Genomic DNA, 14990 nt, shown 5'->3' with positions numbered 1-14990 from the left:
CAACAGTCCCAACATGATTTAAGATTCATAGAAAGTGTCTGTCCTTAAGGTACCTCCTGGTAAGACATGCTAGTGACTAAGGCAAAATCACAGAAGGAAAGATCACACACTCCCTAAAGCAGTGTTTCTCAACCTTGGGAACTTTAAGATGTGTGGGCTTCAACTCCCAGAATTGAAGCTGGGAGAATTCTGGGAGTTGAATTCTGGCTGCCTGGAGAATTCTGGGAGTTGAAGCCCACACATCTTAAAGTTCCCAAGGTTGAGAAACACTGCCTCAAAGCAAAGTTACAGCAGGTAGGAGAGGTTAGGATCAGGCAAGGCAAAGTTTTTCAGAACTTTGGACAGCGCACTGTGGGAAAGGCTGGAAGAATTTTGAACGCAAAACAAAAAGAAAGGCAGGAATATATCAAAAGAGAAAAAATATACATATATAATTGGGGTGGGAGAAGAAATTAGGACAGTTTGATCCACAAATCAAAATAAGTGCGGCTTATTTTGACCGAAGGAGAAAGAGGTTGTTTTATGATGTGGTTGCACTCCCAACTGACATTTTCTCTGCTGTAGGCCAAACTCTGGAAAAACTTGTGCTGTGGGTTTTCAGCATGGTATATTTCATGGAGAGTACCTACCAGGTAGCATCTGTATTGTATTTGCATCTCTGCGGCATGTTTTGCAATTTTTCAAATGTTTCGGGCTCTTCAATGAGCAATCATATAATCCCTACAATTGAGTGTTCCCAGAGAGTGGCAGAGGGGCGCTAGCAGGAGGGCAAAAGCCAAACCGGACATCCTGAGAGGCAGCCCAGAGCAATTCTGTTTGTGCAGGTGCAGGGCGCACTGCTCAAGTAGGTGTTTCAGAAGCAGCAGAGCATACGCACAACTCTTAGTAGTATATACTGTACATAGAGAAATTATTTTGGCTAGGAAGAGGGTACAGCTATTTCATTCACTTTCAGGTGCCAGGAACATGGCACCTGAAAACATCACCTTCTTCCAGGATGATGCAGATGCCCTCCACAGTACCCCCTCCCATTCCTTACTTTTACTCTCCCCAAAACTCAGGATGGTCCCTTCTGAGATGCTTTCTCCACCTCCCCTCCTTCAGACTCAAGTTTCGAATAGTAGACTGCTGTCTAGGCTGCGGCTGTTCCTCCTGTCTCCCAAGGTCATTCCCACATATCATTATATCTGCTGATATGGGAAGCAGAGGAGAAGTCACAGACAGCACAAACTCTGCATTCAGCATGGGGCACTACAGGTGACACAGACAGGCAAGTCTTGATTGTTGGGTGAAACCAGTTTCCCAGAATGAGTCTGTTGCTGGAGGCATGTGCTCTGCTTATTTCCTAAGAATAATAGTTTTGCCTGATAGGGTATCTCATCTTTCCATGTCCAGAGATGAATTACCACATGGACACTGCTTGGAGCAAATAGCAGGATATCTGAGAATATCTGAGCAAAAATGAAGAATGTTTGCTTTGTTCCTTCAAGGCTAGATGGGTGAACAGGCAGAAACGCGGTTGTGCTTGTCTTCTTCCGCTTCCTGCAGTGTAGCAAAACTGGAAGGAAGGTTGCAACTACAACGTGCATGGTGGCTTTTTAATTCTGGAAAACTCTCTTCCCACCAGTGCAATAGCTGATCCTATAAGAAAGAGGATTTCTGGGATTTTGCTCCAACCTTCCCACAGGAGCATATTTGGAAAGAATCCAGATTTCCTTTTAATCCTCTTCATGGAGATCCATGGGATATAGGGGGAGGGGGAAAATGATGACTTGTGCACCATGATAACCTCAGACAAATGACACAACTTGCATTCTTGCGGCAGAAATCAGGATGTGACTGTCACATTTGCTTGGCCCCTTTCTGAGTATGCTAATTGCAGAGAAGGTGGCAAGTCAGTTCTTCTTGGCTCTATCACAGACTGATTATGTGAAGGGTAGTGTCTGAAAAAGGAAACCCTGCCTATCTGACAAGTGAGCATCTGGCCATTCACTTTAATTTATGTAGGCAAATGAGAGAGACAGAGAATGAGTTTGGTGTAGTGGTTAAAGGCAGTGGATTAGAAGCTGGGAAACTCTGAATTCTAGTCCTGCCATAGACCCGAAGCCAGTTGGGTGACTTTGGGCCAGTCACTCTCTGTCAACCCTAGGGAAGGAGGCACTGGCAAGCCACTTCCAAAATGTTGCCAAGAAAACTGCAGGGACTAGTCCAAGCAGTCACCAGGAGTCAAGACTGACACTTGAAGGCAAAGAAAGAAAAGAAAAGAAAAGATTTGAGACAATTCTTAGCACAAATTTTCCCAACCAGGAATCCCTTCTGTTATCTGTATTTAGGATGACCGTGTATCCTATTTGATAGAAGACAGTTCTCTATTTAAAGGTATGCCAAAGAACAAATCTCTGTTTGTGGGCAACCCATATCAGAATTGCTATCCAGTCCAAGATAAAAAACCTCTGCTGTCTGATGGGAGATGAGTGCCAGACATCTGAGGAGAACCAGTTTAGGGCATGTTGGTTCAGAAAGGATTAGCTATGATCCACCTGCAGCTCAGGGATCTGCTACATCAAGAAACTAAAGCCAGCCATTTCTCACAAGAAGGCAGAGATTCCTTTGTGCCACAAACCCATCCCCTTTATTTTATTTATTTATTTATTTATTTTTCACATTTCTATCACCGCCCATCTCTCCTGAAAAGGGGACTCTGGGCGGTATCTTCCTTAAAATATTCAGAACCTGTCTTATATATTTATTCCTTATACCTGAAGAGTGGACTGAACAAAAATCACACCAATCACTTGATCACAGTGTTCTCCAAGACAATGAGATGACCATGATAACCTTTATTTCCCCATTTGCATTTATACATATAAAGAAGTCATATATAATATCACACACAGTCAATAAACTATGCAATTCTGTTTCAATTTTTTCCAGTTATTTCATTTTCTTTCTTTTTTCTTTGACAATCTATGTTGGTGTCTTCTCCTGATGTGGAACAGTGGTCTTCAGGTAGATCGGGAAGGACTACAGCTATCAACTCCAGCTAACATGGCCTAAGGGGGAGGGTATGTAGTTCAGCAAGAACTGGAGACCCAGAGGTTCCCAATTTCGATTTCAGAGGATTGGCAATATCATTAATCTCAGTATGACATATTACAATGTATCAGATGAATCAAAGGTGCACATCCTCTATCCATGGCAGGTGAGCCAAAGGAACAGTAGGTATAATTCTTTTAAATATGTGGGCAATTGTGTGAAATCCTCCAAGGATGCATATGTAATATAATCCCTGCAATCATTTACACCTACCCCATTGTGCAATCTTGAAAGAGAGTTATATTTTGCCTTTTCTCCAGGAACTCTAGGGAACAGATGTAGCACCTCCAATTTTTCTCTCCAACACCAGTCTGTGAGGAGATATCTGGTTTAAAGTCACCCAGTGAACTTCCATGGCCAAGGCAAGGCTTGAATCTGGTTCTCCCCAGTCCAAGTCCAGTTCCTTGACCACTACACTATAGTAGGTCTCACTGGTTCATCCATAACTTTATTTTAAGGATCCCCAATTCCTTCTGTGCTATGCATGAAGGAATCTGCAAATGTTAATAAGTTCTTATTTTGGAAAACCAAACTGGATGAAATTTCCACAGCTCAGCAAAGAAACAACTATCTTGTATCAGCATGCAAAAAGGAAATCAACTCCATTAACAAATGAAATGTTCCAAGCTTTCTGGATGAATTCAATCTCCCAGTTTTGCTTTTTCTCCCCCACATTCAAACCTTTTGAACCTTTGCATTCATCAAACATTGATTTCTCAACATTATGCCACTCTTCCTTTTGGTCTGTCTTGAGGTTACTGATTGTGAAAAAATGTTTTTTTTAATATGACTTCATTGAAACTTAAAAAAAAAGAAGATAAAACTAATACAGACTAATATAAAGTAAGAAAGGAGAAACAGAAAGTAAACAAAGAGTAAGAGTAAAGTGCAAGAAAAGAAAAAAAGGTGAAGAAAAATAGAAAAGAAGGAAAAAATATACAAAGAAGTGGCTTCCAATAATCTTTCCTGTCTAATTATCAAAATCATAAATCAGAAGTTCATTTTTTTCATTTTTAAGCAAAAAGTCCATAAGAGGTTTCCAGTCACCAATAAATGTAGGTAGTGTCTTTTCTCTAATCAAAGAAGTTAATTTATCCATCTCACCAGCCATTCCTCCATAGTGGGTGGTGTTGAATCTTTTCATCTCTCTGACTGTGAAAAGTTCTAACAATACTTTATGTCTAATGCAGTCCTGAGTCTACACTTCCCTGTTACTGCCTTGTTTGCAGGGGATTAAAATGTCTTCAAGCCAAGCCAATTTTGAATTATGACACTGCACCATCAAAAACTGACAAGGTTACCTTACCAGTTCCCGAAACTTGCTTCCAGTTTTTATTTAATTACATTTTGGAATGCTGATACTGAGTTTACACTTCAGAAAAGTATGCAGCTGCTAAAGGCACTGAGGGCATCTTAGGAAATTAGAGATCCCTCCAGAAGTTCAAGAAACCCAAAGACAACATTCTGCCTGCAGTTTTTCCCTTGAACTTCGATGTATCAAAGGATAGATGTTTTAAAAAGAAAAATAGAGTACAAGGCCTATGATATTCTCGTGGGCCAAGACTGACTATTGTAAAAAGGGCACATGTATGTCTACAAATCAGGTCAAATCAAAACAGATCAAACCTTTCTTATCGCCATAAGACCAACAGTCAAATACTGTACAGATAAATGAAAATACAGAAGCCTAACAAGAAAAGAAATCAGTTCAATTTTTCAGACTCAAGAATATAATAGTGAATATAAAATAGTGAATATAAAAACATAGAACTGGGCAACCCAGGAAGGTGTATAGGGTGGATAAAAGTAATTAGGAATTACTTGCATTTTGGCTCAAAAGTGTGTTTGACTCAAGGAGTCCACTGAGCCATCCACATAGATTCACGTATGCCTGGGATGTGTGGAACACCCCCTGGCAAGCTGGCAGGCTACACTTTTAGTCTTCTGAAAGAGTATCAAGACTTGGCATTGGGGTAGAGTGATGGGAGCTTATGGATAGTTGTTGGCGCATCCTAGGAGATAATTGAGGCACCGAGGTTTTTTTAGTTTTTGGTTTTATGACTTTTATGCTTCGTAGTTTTATTATTGTTGTGAGCCACCCAGAGTTTTGCTCTAAGATGGGCGGCCATACAAACCTTTTAAACAAATAAGTAAATAAAAGATACAAAAATAAATGTGGTTTATTTGGTCCCCTTGAGGGGGAGTTATCTACATTTTTCTTCCCACATTCCTGGGGAGAGACAATTCCATCAACGCAGCCACTGTCCTCTTTCCTCTGGTGCCAAATCACTCAGGAGTAGGTCAAGCGATGACCTTTTTCCTGCTTTGCTCCCGTTTTAGCTTAACCGAGCAGGAAGAAGTGAGTGTTACAGTTTAAATAGTTGTCCAATCTCTACTTGAATACATCCCGTAAAGGGAGCTCACCATCTCCTCAAAACCTGGTTTGTTTGTTTATTTATTTCATTAAATTTATTATAGTCTCCCACTGCAACATACAATATTTCATTGTGGGGTGGCTCTTACTGTTAGGAAGCTTTTCCTAACATTCGTTCAGAACCCTCCTACAGCTTAAATCTTAAGTCTGGAATGAGAGAGGACTGCCTCTCCTGGAACATCCTTTCAGTTATTTACCGCTACCCTGACCAATGGCATCTGCGGCGGGAGGGGGATCAAAAAAGTCAATATAGCAGCCTTGACAGTGTGATTTAAGCTCCACACTTTGTACATGTGTGGAACATGAATGCACACAGGGCCACAACTGGGGGGGGGGGCAAGCAGGGCATGTGCCCTGGGTGCCGTGCTGGGGGGGCGCCCAAATGGGTGTGGAATCCATGTTTGCCCCGGGTGACACAGACCCGAGTTGTGTCCCTGAATGCACAAACAAGAGCAGCAGTGCTTTGACTGCACTACCATAACCACCATCTTGGATTTTCTGGCTGCCTCTGCAAAGGTTGCTGACCTTCTCCCTGCTCAGTCTCCTGTGCTCAAGGCCAAACATTCCCAGAGCTACAGATTCATAGCATTTAGCGTCTAGGCCCCTGTTCACCACCGTTGCCTTGTTCCAGTTTGTTTAAATCCTTCTTAAAGTGTAGTGTCCAGAGCTGGACATGATATGGAAGAACAATTCTGATGACACCCTAAGTTTACCTTTTTCAAAAATAGAGTAGACTCATAGAAAAAACAAAGATTAATAGTTCATCCACAACTTTAAAGGAAAGAGGGGACAATATTAGCAAAAGTATGCCTACTAGCATTTTCATGACTTTCTTTTGAACATTTTGGATCACTTGACTACTGCTGGAGATAAATTTTTTGCAAGCTTTATATGTAAAGCAAAGGAAAGAGATAAGAGGTAAGATCATAAGCACAGTCATGGTTTCACTTAGCGGCCGCTTCACTTAACTACAGAGTTGCCAGTTCCAATTGTGGTTGCTAAACGAGGACTACCTGTATTTAATATATTATGTCATACACACATACCTTCCTTTGCTGTGGCTCCTCCCACTTTACCTATGACCACACTAACTTAGCCATGGTCACACCCACTTTGTGATCCTCAATGGAGTGAGATCCACAGCCCCCCAAAGTTGTTTGGCCCTCCTTGATTTAGATGAAGCATCTAGAGACACTTCTAATTGCCTGAACAAATACATTGTGGAGTATTGTGTAACCTCTTCAGAGATTTTCAAGAAATGTTTGGACAGGTTTCCGTGGGAGTTTCTTTAGAAACAGGATATCCTAAAGTGCTGACCTAAAGAAGCCTGTTGCAACCTTTTCAACCCTTTCAATGTGATTGAAGGTGTTTTTTGATGAAACATGGGGAACATTGTCAGAAGCTTACACATGGACATCAATCTTTAGTTCCTGTAAAGGTAGGTGTTGGGTTAAATCCAGCTCTTCCACAATCCATTGAAAGTCAGACTGAATAGGTAAATTAATTAATTTCCTTCTTTTGCCATCCATGGAGAAAGGTCTTTCATCACCCTTCGCCACAATCAGGGGATTCCATTCGCATCTGATACAGCCACTCAAAAGGGCATTTCTAAGAACCTTGGATACTACAGTGTATTTGTTTTTTTAATTCACCAGTCTTAATTAACTAAAGTAGTTTTACTCAACTGATGGTCTTCCAATATGTTGGGACTTCAGGGATTACATTCCCAACCAGCATGGGCTGTGTTGGCTAGGAATGCCGGATTTTGAAACCCCAGCACATCTAGAGGGCATGGAGTTGAGGAAGGTTGACCTAAAGGAATAGATTAAAAAACTATGGGGTTTTTTGCAACAAAAACAATTAAGAGGTTGTTAATTGATTAAGGTGCCATAAAGACTAGCAGATTTATGGTCATATAATTGAGAATCCCAAAGTGCTGCTGACTAGTTGGTCCTAATAGCTACCCTCTTTATTGCTTTAATATGCAGCTGTGCACACCCTCTATGATTCACTACCAACATAGCTTTATTTGGGATTGAGATTGTTCAATCTTCTCCAAGTAAATGCCTTTGGGAGTAGTTCACACAAACACCCAATTTAAGATTGCCTCTTTTCACCCAGAATGGATGTTGCAAGCCCAAGATACCCATTCCACACCAAACAACACATGACAGTCTCCTCTAGGACACCATCTTTGCAGGGAAATATTCAAGTTTGGTCTGTGATATGTCATGCCTTACAAAAGGGAAGTGTAATGATCCACACGCTCGAGCATTCACTCAAAGACAGTTCTGAGACTTGGGTTCTAGTAACTGTTTAATGAAGTGAAGCATCTGGTACAAAGCAAAGTTGTGAATGGCTTCTTTCCGCGTGTTCTACAATTTAAAAATCACATTCTCTACTTTCTCCCCTTCTACCCATCAAAGCATGTACTCCCCCCTTTACCAACAGATGGCCTGGATGGTACTTGGCCAGATGGCCTTGGGCAATAAATGCCTAGTCTAAACAAACAAATTCACACGCCAGATTAACATCCCCTCCCCTCTGGCGACTCTCCGTCTGTTGACACGGGTTCGATGAAGATGGATGCAAGTCCGATCAGGATGTTCTGAGGACATTGTGATCAGGGAGTATGACAGGAAGTCCAGAAAAACTAAAGCATGGTGGGAGAGCAGCTTTGATCTGGACTGAGGGCTAGTGGGTCCAGAGAAGACTGTATATGCATATGTTCGTTTGTATGCATGTGTATGCACATATATATTGATATTTACACACATACTCAATTCCTGCTATCAGATCCTAAGCAGATTTACAGGATGTAGGTATGTATTAAATTTTATTTCCTCCTTTCCTGCAATACTTTTACAGATGCTATTTCTGCCCATCACTGATGCTCTTCTCTTCATGACTGTATTTGTCTACCCATAATCCTTAGTCCTGTAGGCTATTAGAAGAAACCAAGCATGCTCCAAAGCAGCAAAAAAAAAAGGGGGGGGAGTCTGGTAGTACCTTTTCCATCTAAAACATTGTATTAAAAGTCATCAGCCTGATTTTGGTCATTCTATTTATCTGATGAAGTCAGCTGCAGCTCACAAAAGCATACGGCTTTGAATAACATTTGTTAATCTGAAAAGGTGCTACCAGATTCCTCCTGATTTTTTGCCACCATGAACTAACACGACTCTCCTCTGACAATATCCAAAGCAGCAGCATCCACGGGTTGAAAATTAACTTCGGTGACGATGACAGAACTTGCTGAGATGCCCAAATTGACGACTTCAATAACTTTTATTGAAGATTTTTACATAGATAAAAGATAAATGTAAAAGGCTTGTCAGAAGGATCAGACCCCTTCTTTTTTCTCTGTTTGTTCCTGAGCCAGGAATTTAATAAAACGCACCAGACGATCAGTGGAGAGTCAAAGGAAAGATGTTTATTCAATCCAGAGTTGTTGATTAGCATTGGATGGGCAGCCGCAAAGGAATGCTTCTCCGACTTCCTTTTTATAGGTCTTTTAGTTTAGAGATTTAGCCAATCATTATCAATGGAATGGAATGCATTAGCTTATTACAATAGTTTCTGCTCTGTCAGCATAAACATCTTCCTCCTGTGCAATCCTTCCTTCCTTTCATATTCTGCTAAAATAGATGTTTCCTTACCTTAGAGTTATGGCAGATGCCTTCTTATTTATTAGTTGAACAGATTTCTCTTTATCTAGAGCTAAAACAATGGGCGTTTTATCTTTCCTATAGATGTGTCTTCCTATATATAAGATATAGTAAAGGTAAAGGTTTCCCTTGACGTAAAGTCCAGTCGAGTCCGACTCTAGGGGGCGGTGCCCATCTCCGTCTCAAAGCCTCGGAGCCGGCGTTGTCCCTAGGGACACTTCCGGGTCATGTGGCCAACATGACTGCACGGAACGCCGTTACCTTCCCGCCGAAGCGGTACCAATTAATCTACTCACATTTGCATGTTTTCGAACTGCTTGGTGTGCAGGAGCTGGGACGAGCAACGGGAGCTCACCCCGCCGCGCGGTTTCGAACCGCCGACCTTCCGATCGGCAGCTCAGCGGTTTAACCCGCAGCGCCACCGCGTCCCCTATATATAAGATATATGTCTTCCTTTATGTTGGTTTTGCTACATGATGTGCTCCTTTATCTATAATGGCAGGAGCCAGCCTTTTCCTTTTTATAAAATGGCATTACTACTGCCTATACAATCTTTCCTTATTCTAAACATATAAGAAAAAATATTCCAACAGCTTATAAAGAAAAGTTAAAAAAAGAAACAAGATAAAAGAAAAAGTGCAGAAAACAAGTAGAGAAAGAAAAGGGAAAAAAAAAAGATAATTAAAGAAGTGACTTCCGATCTTCTTTGCAGCAGTTAGAAACAAACTTATTATCTGTCCTACTTCTTTAAGATTACATTACAGAAATATTCAACCCTTTTTTCAATCAGCAAATCCAGAAATTGCCATTTTACTTTTTGCTATTTTCAGCAAAAAGTCCATTAAAAATTGCCTGTCTTTTATAAAAGTACTTACTGTTTTATCCCTGATTGGACAGGTCAGTTTTGCCATTTCTGGTCATTCTGCCATCTTTACAATCCATTCATCCATTGTGGGTATTTCATGTATATTTTTTATTAAGAATTTTGATTATAATAGTAAAATCTAATACAAACTAAACTTAAAGAAAGAAAAGAGAATAGAAAGAAGGAGTAAAAAGTGCAAGAAAAAAAGAGAGAAGAAAGAGAAAAGTAAGAATATAATAAAGAAAGAGAAAAGAAATATATAAAGAAGTTATTTCCAACCTTCATCAAACAAATATAAACAAATTTAGTGACTCTTCATCCTCTCTAGGATTACAAACAATTAGCTGTTCATCCCATATCCCATCCATAGACAAATCCATAAAACATTATCTTTTCAGTCCTGGTTTCAGCAGAAAGTCCATAAAGGGTTGCCAGAAGTAACAATATATCTTGTTTTAACCTTGATCAGATAAACCAACTCTATATTCCTTCCTTTTACTTCTAAGAGTCTTAATCTTTAGTTCATTCAAATATTGTTGTAGGATTTGATTTCTCTTCATTTCTTCTTTGCCCCATCGCACAGAGTTCTTCAAGGCTTTAACAAGCCTCTTTTGTAAATCCAGCAGGAAAAACTTGTCCTGGTTTATCATTTGTACTTCCCTTTGAATTTTAAAACATCATCCTGTTTCTTTCGTAGATCCAGTGGAACATCCTTTTCCAAGTCATTATCTTGGCTTGTCAATCCACTTTTGATACCATCTCTATCTTGTCAGATAAAATTTGTTCTACATATGTCATTTCTTCAATAACATCTTTAGGACATAGTCTATCCATAGGAACAGACATCATTGTTGATATTGTGGCTACTAATTTCTGACTCCATTCTTCAAACATCTCCTTCAGTATTTTCACTGTTACATTTTGCATCATTTGTAGGCTTGTATTTTTTTCCTCTACCTAAAATCTTTAGTCCCCTCTACTGTCCAGTTTTTAAAATTATGCAATTACATATTTTTGTTATGTCTTGTTGTTGTGTTGTTTATTCATTTAGTCGCTTCTGACTCTTCATGACTTCATGGACCAGCCCACGCCAGAGCTTCCTGTCAGTTGTCAACACCCCCAGCTCCCCCAGGGACGAGTCCGTCACCTCTAGAATATCATCCATCCACCTTGCCCTTGGTCGGCTCCTCTTCCTTTTGCCCTCCACTCTCCCTAGCATCAGCATCTTCTCCAGGGTGTCCTGTCTTCTCATTATGTGGCCAAAGTATTTCAGTTTTGCCTCTTACAAAATCCAAAACAGGATCTATTTCCTATGAGAAGCTGTTTGTTCTTTATAATTAATTCCAAAATCTCATTGTTAAAGTTTCAATATTCCAAGTTTATCTGGACCCTTAGTCCATTTATAACTTTCTAAGATCAAAACCTTATTTAGCTTTTTGCTGTTTATTTCAGATTCTTTAAATTCTTAAGCTTATGATTAAAATTTTCTTTCATTCAGGATTGAAGGCAAACTCACCTGGCATCTTCAAACTTGTTGCTCTAAAGGTCTCTAATAGATTAAAAGTAGTTAATGAATAATTTCTCAAAGTGATTAGCAAGTGAGGTCAGCGAACTTAGTGTCCTTTAAATGGCGCCAACCACAGTTGCGAGCGAGATTTATTTTATTTATTTATTTTTTATTAATCAAATTTATCACCGCCCATCTCCGAAAAGAGACTCTGGGAGGTTTACAATAAAACATAGATAAAAATATAAAACTATAAAACCCTATAATACAAATACAATAAATATAATAAAAACCTTGATGGCTAAAAATTCTTTATGATTTGCAGGCAGAGCTGGGTCCTTCTAAGAAACTAACCATCCCCAAGAATGGCTACTCTCCCTCCCGCCCCAGGCATAATTACAGAACCAGGTCTTTAGCTGTTTCCTAAAGTCCAGGAGGGAGGAAGCCAATCTCACTTCCAGGGGAAGGATATTCCAAAGGGCAGGTGCTATTGCAGAGAAGGCCCGCCTCCTGCACCCCGCCAGATGGAATTCTCTTACAGACAGGGTCCGTAGCATGCCCTCTCTGCACGACCGGGTGGGATAGGCTGATGTGATGGGGAGGAGACAGTCCCTTAGGTAAGTGAAGCCACCTTAAGATGGCTATTTCCGTTGTCTCCCAGTGCTCAAACCCTCCAGAGACTGCTCTGCTACAGTCTCCTCGTGAAGAGCAGCCATTTGGAGAACATGTGGGTGATCTCCCATCCTTTCCTTGTCCAGAGAGATTTTGAAGAGCTGGTCTATTCACTGGCTTTCCATTCTTTGCTGCAGTCGTTGGGTCTGCTTTTGCAGAGACATATTCAGTCTGCCATTCCTCCCTAGGAAGCCGTCCATTGTGGGTATTCCAGTGTTTCTCCATCGTTGTGCATATAATAATCTTGTTTAACCTAGTGTTTCTCAATTCTGGCAACTTTAAGATGCATGGAATTCAACTCCCAGAATTTCCCAGCCACATTCTGGGAGTTGAAGCTGACACATCTTAAAGTGCTGAGTTTGGAAAACACTGGGTTCATCAAATATTTAAAAGGCAAAACTTTCAGTATGCATTTTGTGTGTGGGAACCAGATTCTTGAAAATAAAAATGATGATGCTGGAGGTGGCACTTCATTTTGCAATGTGCCAGAGCAACTTTTGTTCAGTTTCTTGTTTTTTAACCCCTTTGGTGCATCACTTTATGGGTTAAAATGCATACAAATCTGCATACATGTTTATGCTAAATTCTTTTTGGTTAGGCATGCATGTTTTTGTATTATACACATTTTTGTAAGGAAGCTATCCCGGTGTAAGCATTTTCATTTGCTATTCAGGAGCATGCAGGCTTTTGTGTGCTTCTTCCACCTAGTATTCACATTTTGGCACATTCAGATTGGATTGCTGTAGTGCAACACTTGGAGAAGTTCAACCACAGAAGTACAACTGTTTTTCAATGTGCATGTTGTTTCAGGAAACAAGACTTAAATTAAGTTCAGATTCAAATGCAAACTGAATGCACTTCTGTCCCCTCCTCATCTTTAATTATGGATCATAATTAAGTATCACCACAGGTGCCAATTTGGGCAGAGACAGTAGTTCATAAATGCCAGGGGTGATTGAGTAAAGGTATGAATGCAGCCATAAAAATGGCACCTGTAATATACAGCCAGAGGCAACCAATTCACCTTAGCTCATAAAAAGGCCGACCACGTTCCCAAACCACACTGGAACGATCTGCGGCAAAGTTAACTTGTAACTGGAGCTAATGATTCAGACGGCTTGTGCAAGGGAGAAAAAGTGTCCAGTAATAAGTGGAGAGATTGGGGTGATTCGACTTTCAGTATGGCAGATTTGGGGGGACCTCTTCCTCCTCCTCCTCTTACAGTCACCTGTTATATCATCAGGAAGTTATTCAGTCTGAACAATGGATTTGGTCCTAGTCACTCACCAAGGGAGATAAAGGCGGAGTGTTAAGAAGCACTTCCTGATAAACCCAAGCTAATCCAAGGCAGGATTCAAAATAAAAGCTAGAAGGGGACTAGAAGGCAATACACTGAATTACCACAACTTGGGGGTAAGAACCATCTCTACTTCTTTGCTGTCTCTCTAATTGCTTTCAAGGTCTACCTAAATGCATTGTTCAAGATGGGTTTTCCAGGAGGATCACTGCTGGAGGCCAAGGGAGTTGGTTGTCAGGGAATCTTAGCATTGACAGCTGCTAATCGGATCATGTTATTCCAGCAAATTATCAGGGATATCTGCAGCTTTGATTTATGGAACAAGACAGATGTGGGACAGATGTAGAGTGCCACCTCTAGCCAAGGAGCAGGTCTCTGAAGACTAACTTATTTGGGAGCAGCCTGCAGCAGACTGAAACAGGCACATCTTTCTGTTTCCTTCTTGCACTCCATGGATTATAAAAATCTCTCGGCCACTTGGTCTGCTGGACCAAGCAGGTCCAGATGGCCTCTTGCAGTTCAGACTTTTCAAATAATTCATAGGCTAAGAACAGCCTGTAGATTCAACCTGGCAGGCAAATCCTTGCCAGGATGAATGTGAATATCTGCATTTTCCATCCTGCATATATTGATGCTTTTGATGAGAGCTGGGCTTCAGGGGCTGATGGCTGCCAATCACTCTGGGGGAGGAACGGGTGAATATATGGGGGTTATGCAGCAGGGCTTGGATTTTCTGTTTCCATCCTTGATCTGGGGGAGGACATATTTTTGTTTCTGCTAAAGCAATGCTGCTATAATCCTATATTTAAGGGTTATACTTTTATTGTGTTCCCCACCGCAAAATGGCAAGAACCCCACACTGCTGCTCTGGGGCAATAATGGGTGAAAGGGCTCTGAGGATGCAACAAAATGGGGCTGTAGGGACTGTCTACAGCCTTGGAACCTCAGGTTGACCACTTAGCGACGTCCTGCTAATTCTGAAAGCTAAACTGGTGGGTGTAATTCTATGTCACTCATGATCAAGCCTCTTGACAGGAACCAAGAACTTTGTGCTTTTCACAAAGTCTCATTAACTGGGTTTATTGCAAAGAAAAAAGGGGTTATGTTACACCAAGCTTTTGAAAATTAAGTTTGTGTGTACTCTAGCTCTCCTTTTATCAGTAAGTGCATCGGGTTCTTCCTTGATGCATTTGATCCTCTTTCTCACTCTCTTGATTTAAGGGGGAACCAGCGAGCCATTAGTACACAGGAAGGGAATGTTCCTATGCTCCCGTTCTGCAGTGTTTTGCAAATGTCCATTCTCATTCCAGGCTCAAAGAATCCCATTACATTCACTAGGTAAAAATCAGTGAACTATTGAATTAGTGAACTGAACAGGAGATTCGGACTTCAGTCTACAACTTAGTTGTTCTAATCTTTTGCAGAAGACAGCGGCAAAATAAGGTAGCAAC

The 14990-nt window shown here is 40.8% G+C and overlaps 1 protein-coding gene across 1 annotated transcript in view; it reads left to right on the top strand.

Annotated features, from left to right (window-relative positions):
* LOC134503551 (synaptophysin-like protein 1) overlaps positions 1-14990 on the top strand; it is a 258926-nt gene that overhangs the window by 25975 nt on the left and 217961 nt on the right. The gene's annotated exons all lie outside the window — the stretch shown is intronic.

Source organism: Candoia aspera, chromosome 10, assembly GCF_035149785.1.
Source record: "Candoia aspera isolate rCanAsp1 chromosome 10, rCanAsp1.hap2, whole genome shotgun sequence".
NCBI lineage: Eukaryota > Metazoa > Chordata > Lepidosauria > Squamata > Boidae > Candoia > Candoia aspera.
Note: the sequence above shows the minus strand (reverse complement) of the source record. Positions and strands in the feature narration are given on the sequence as shown.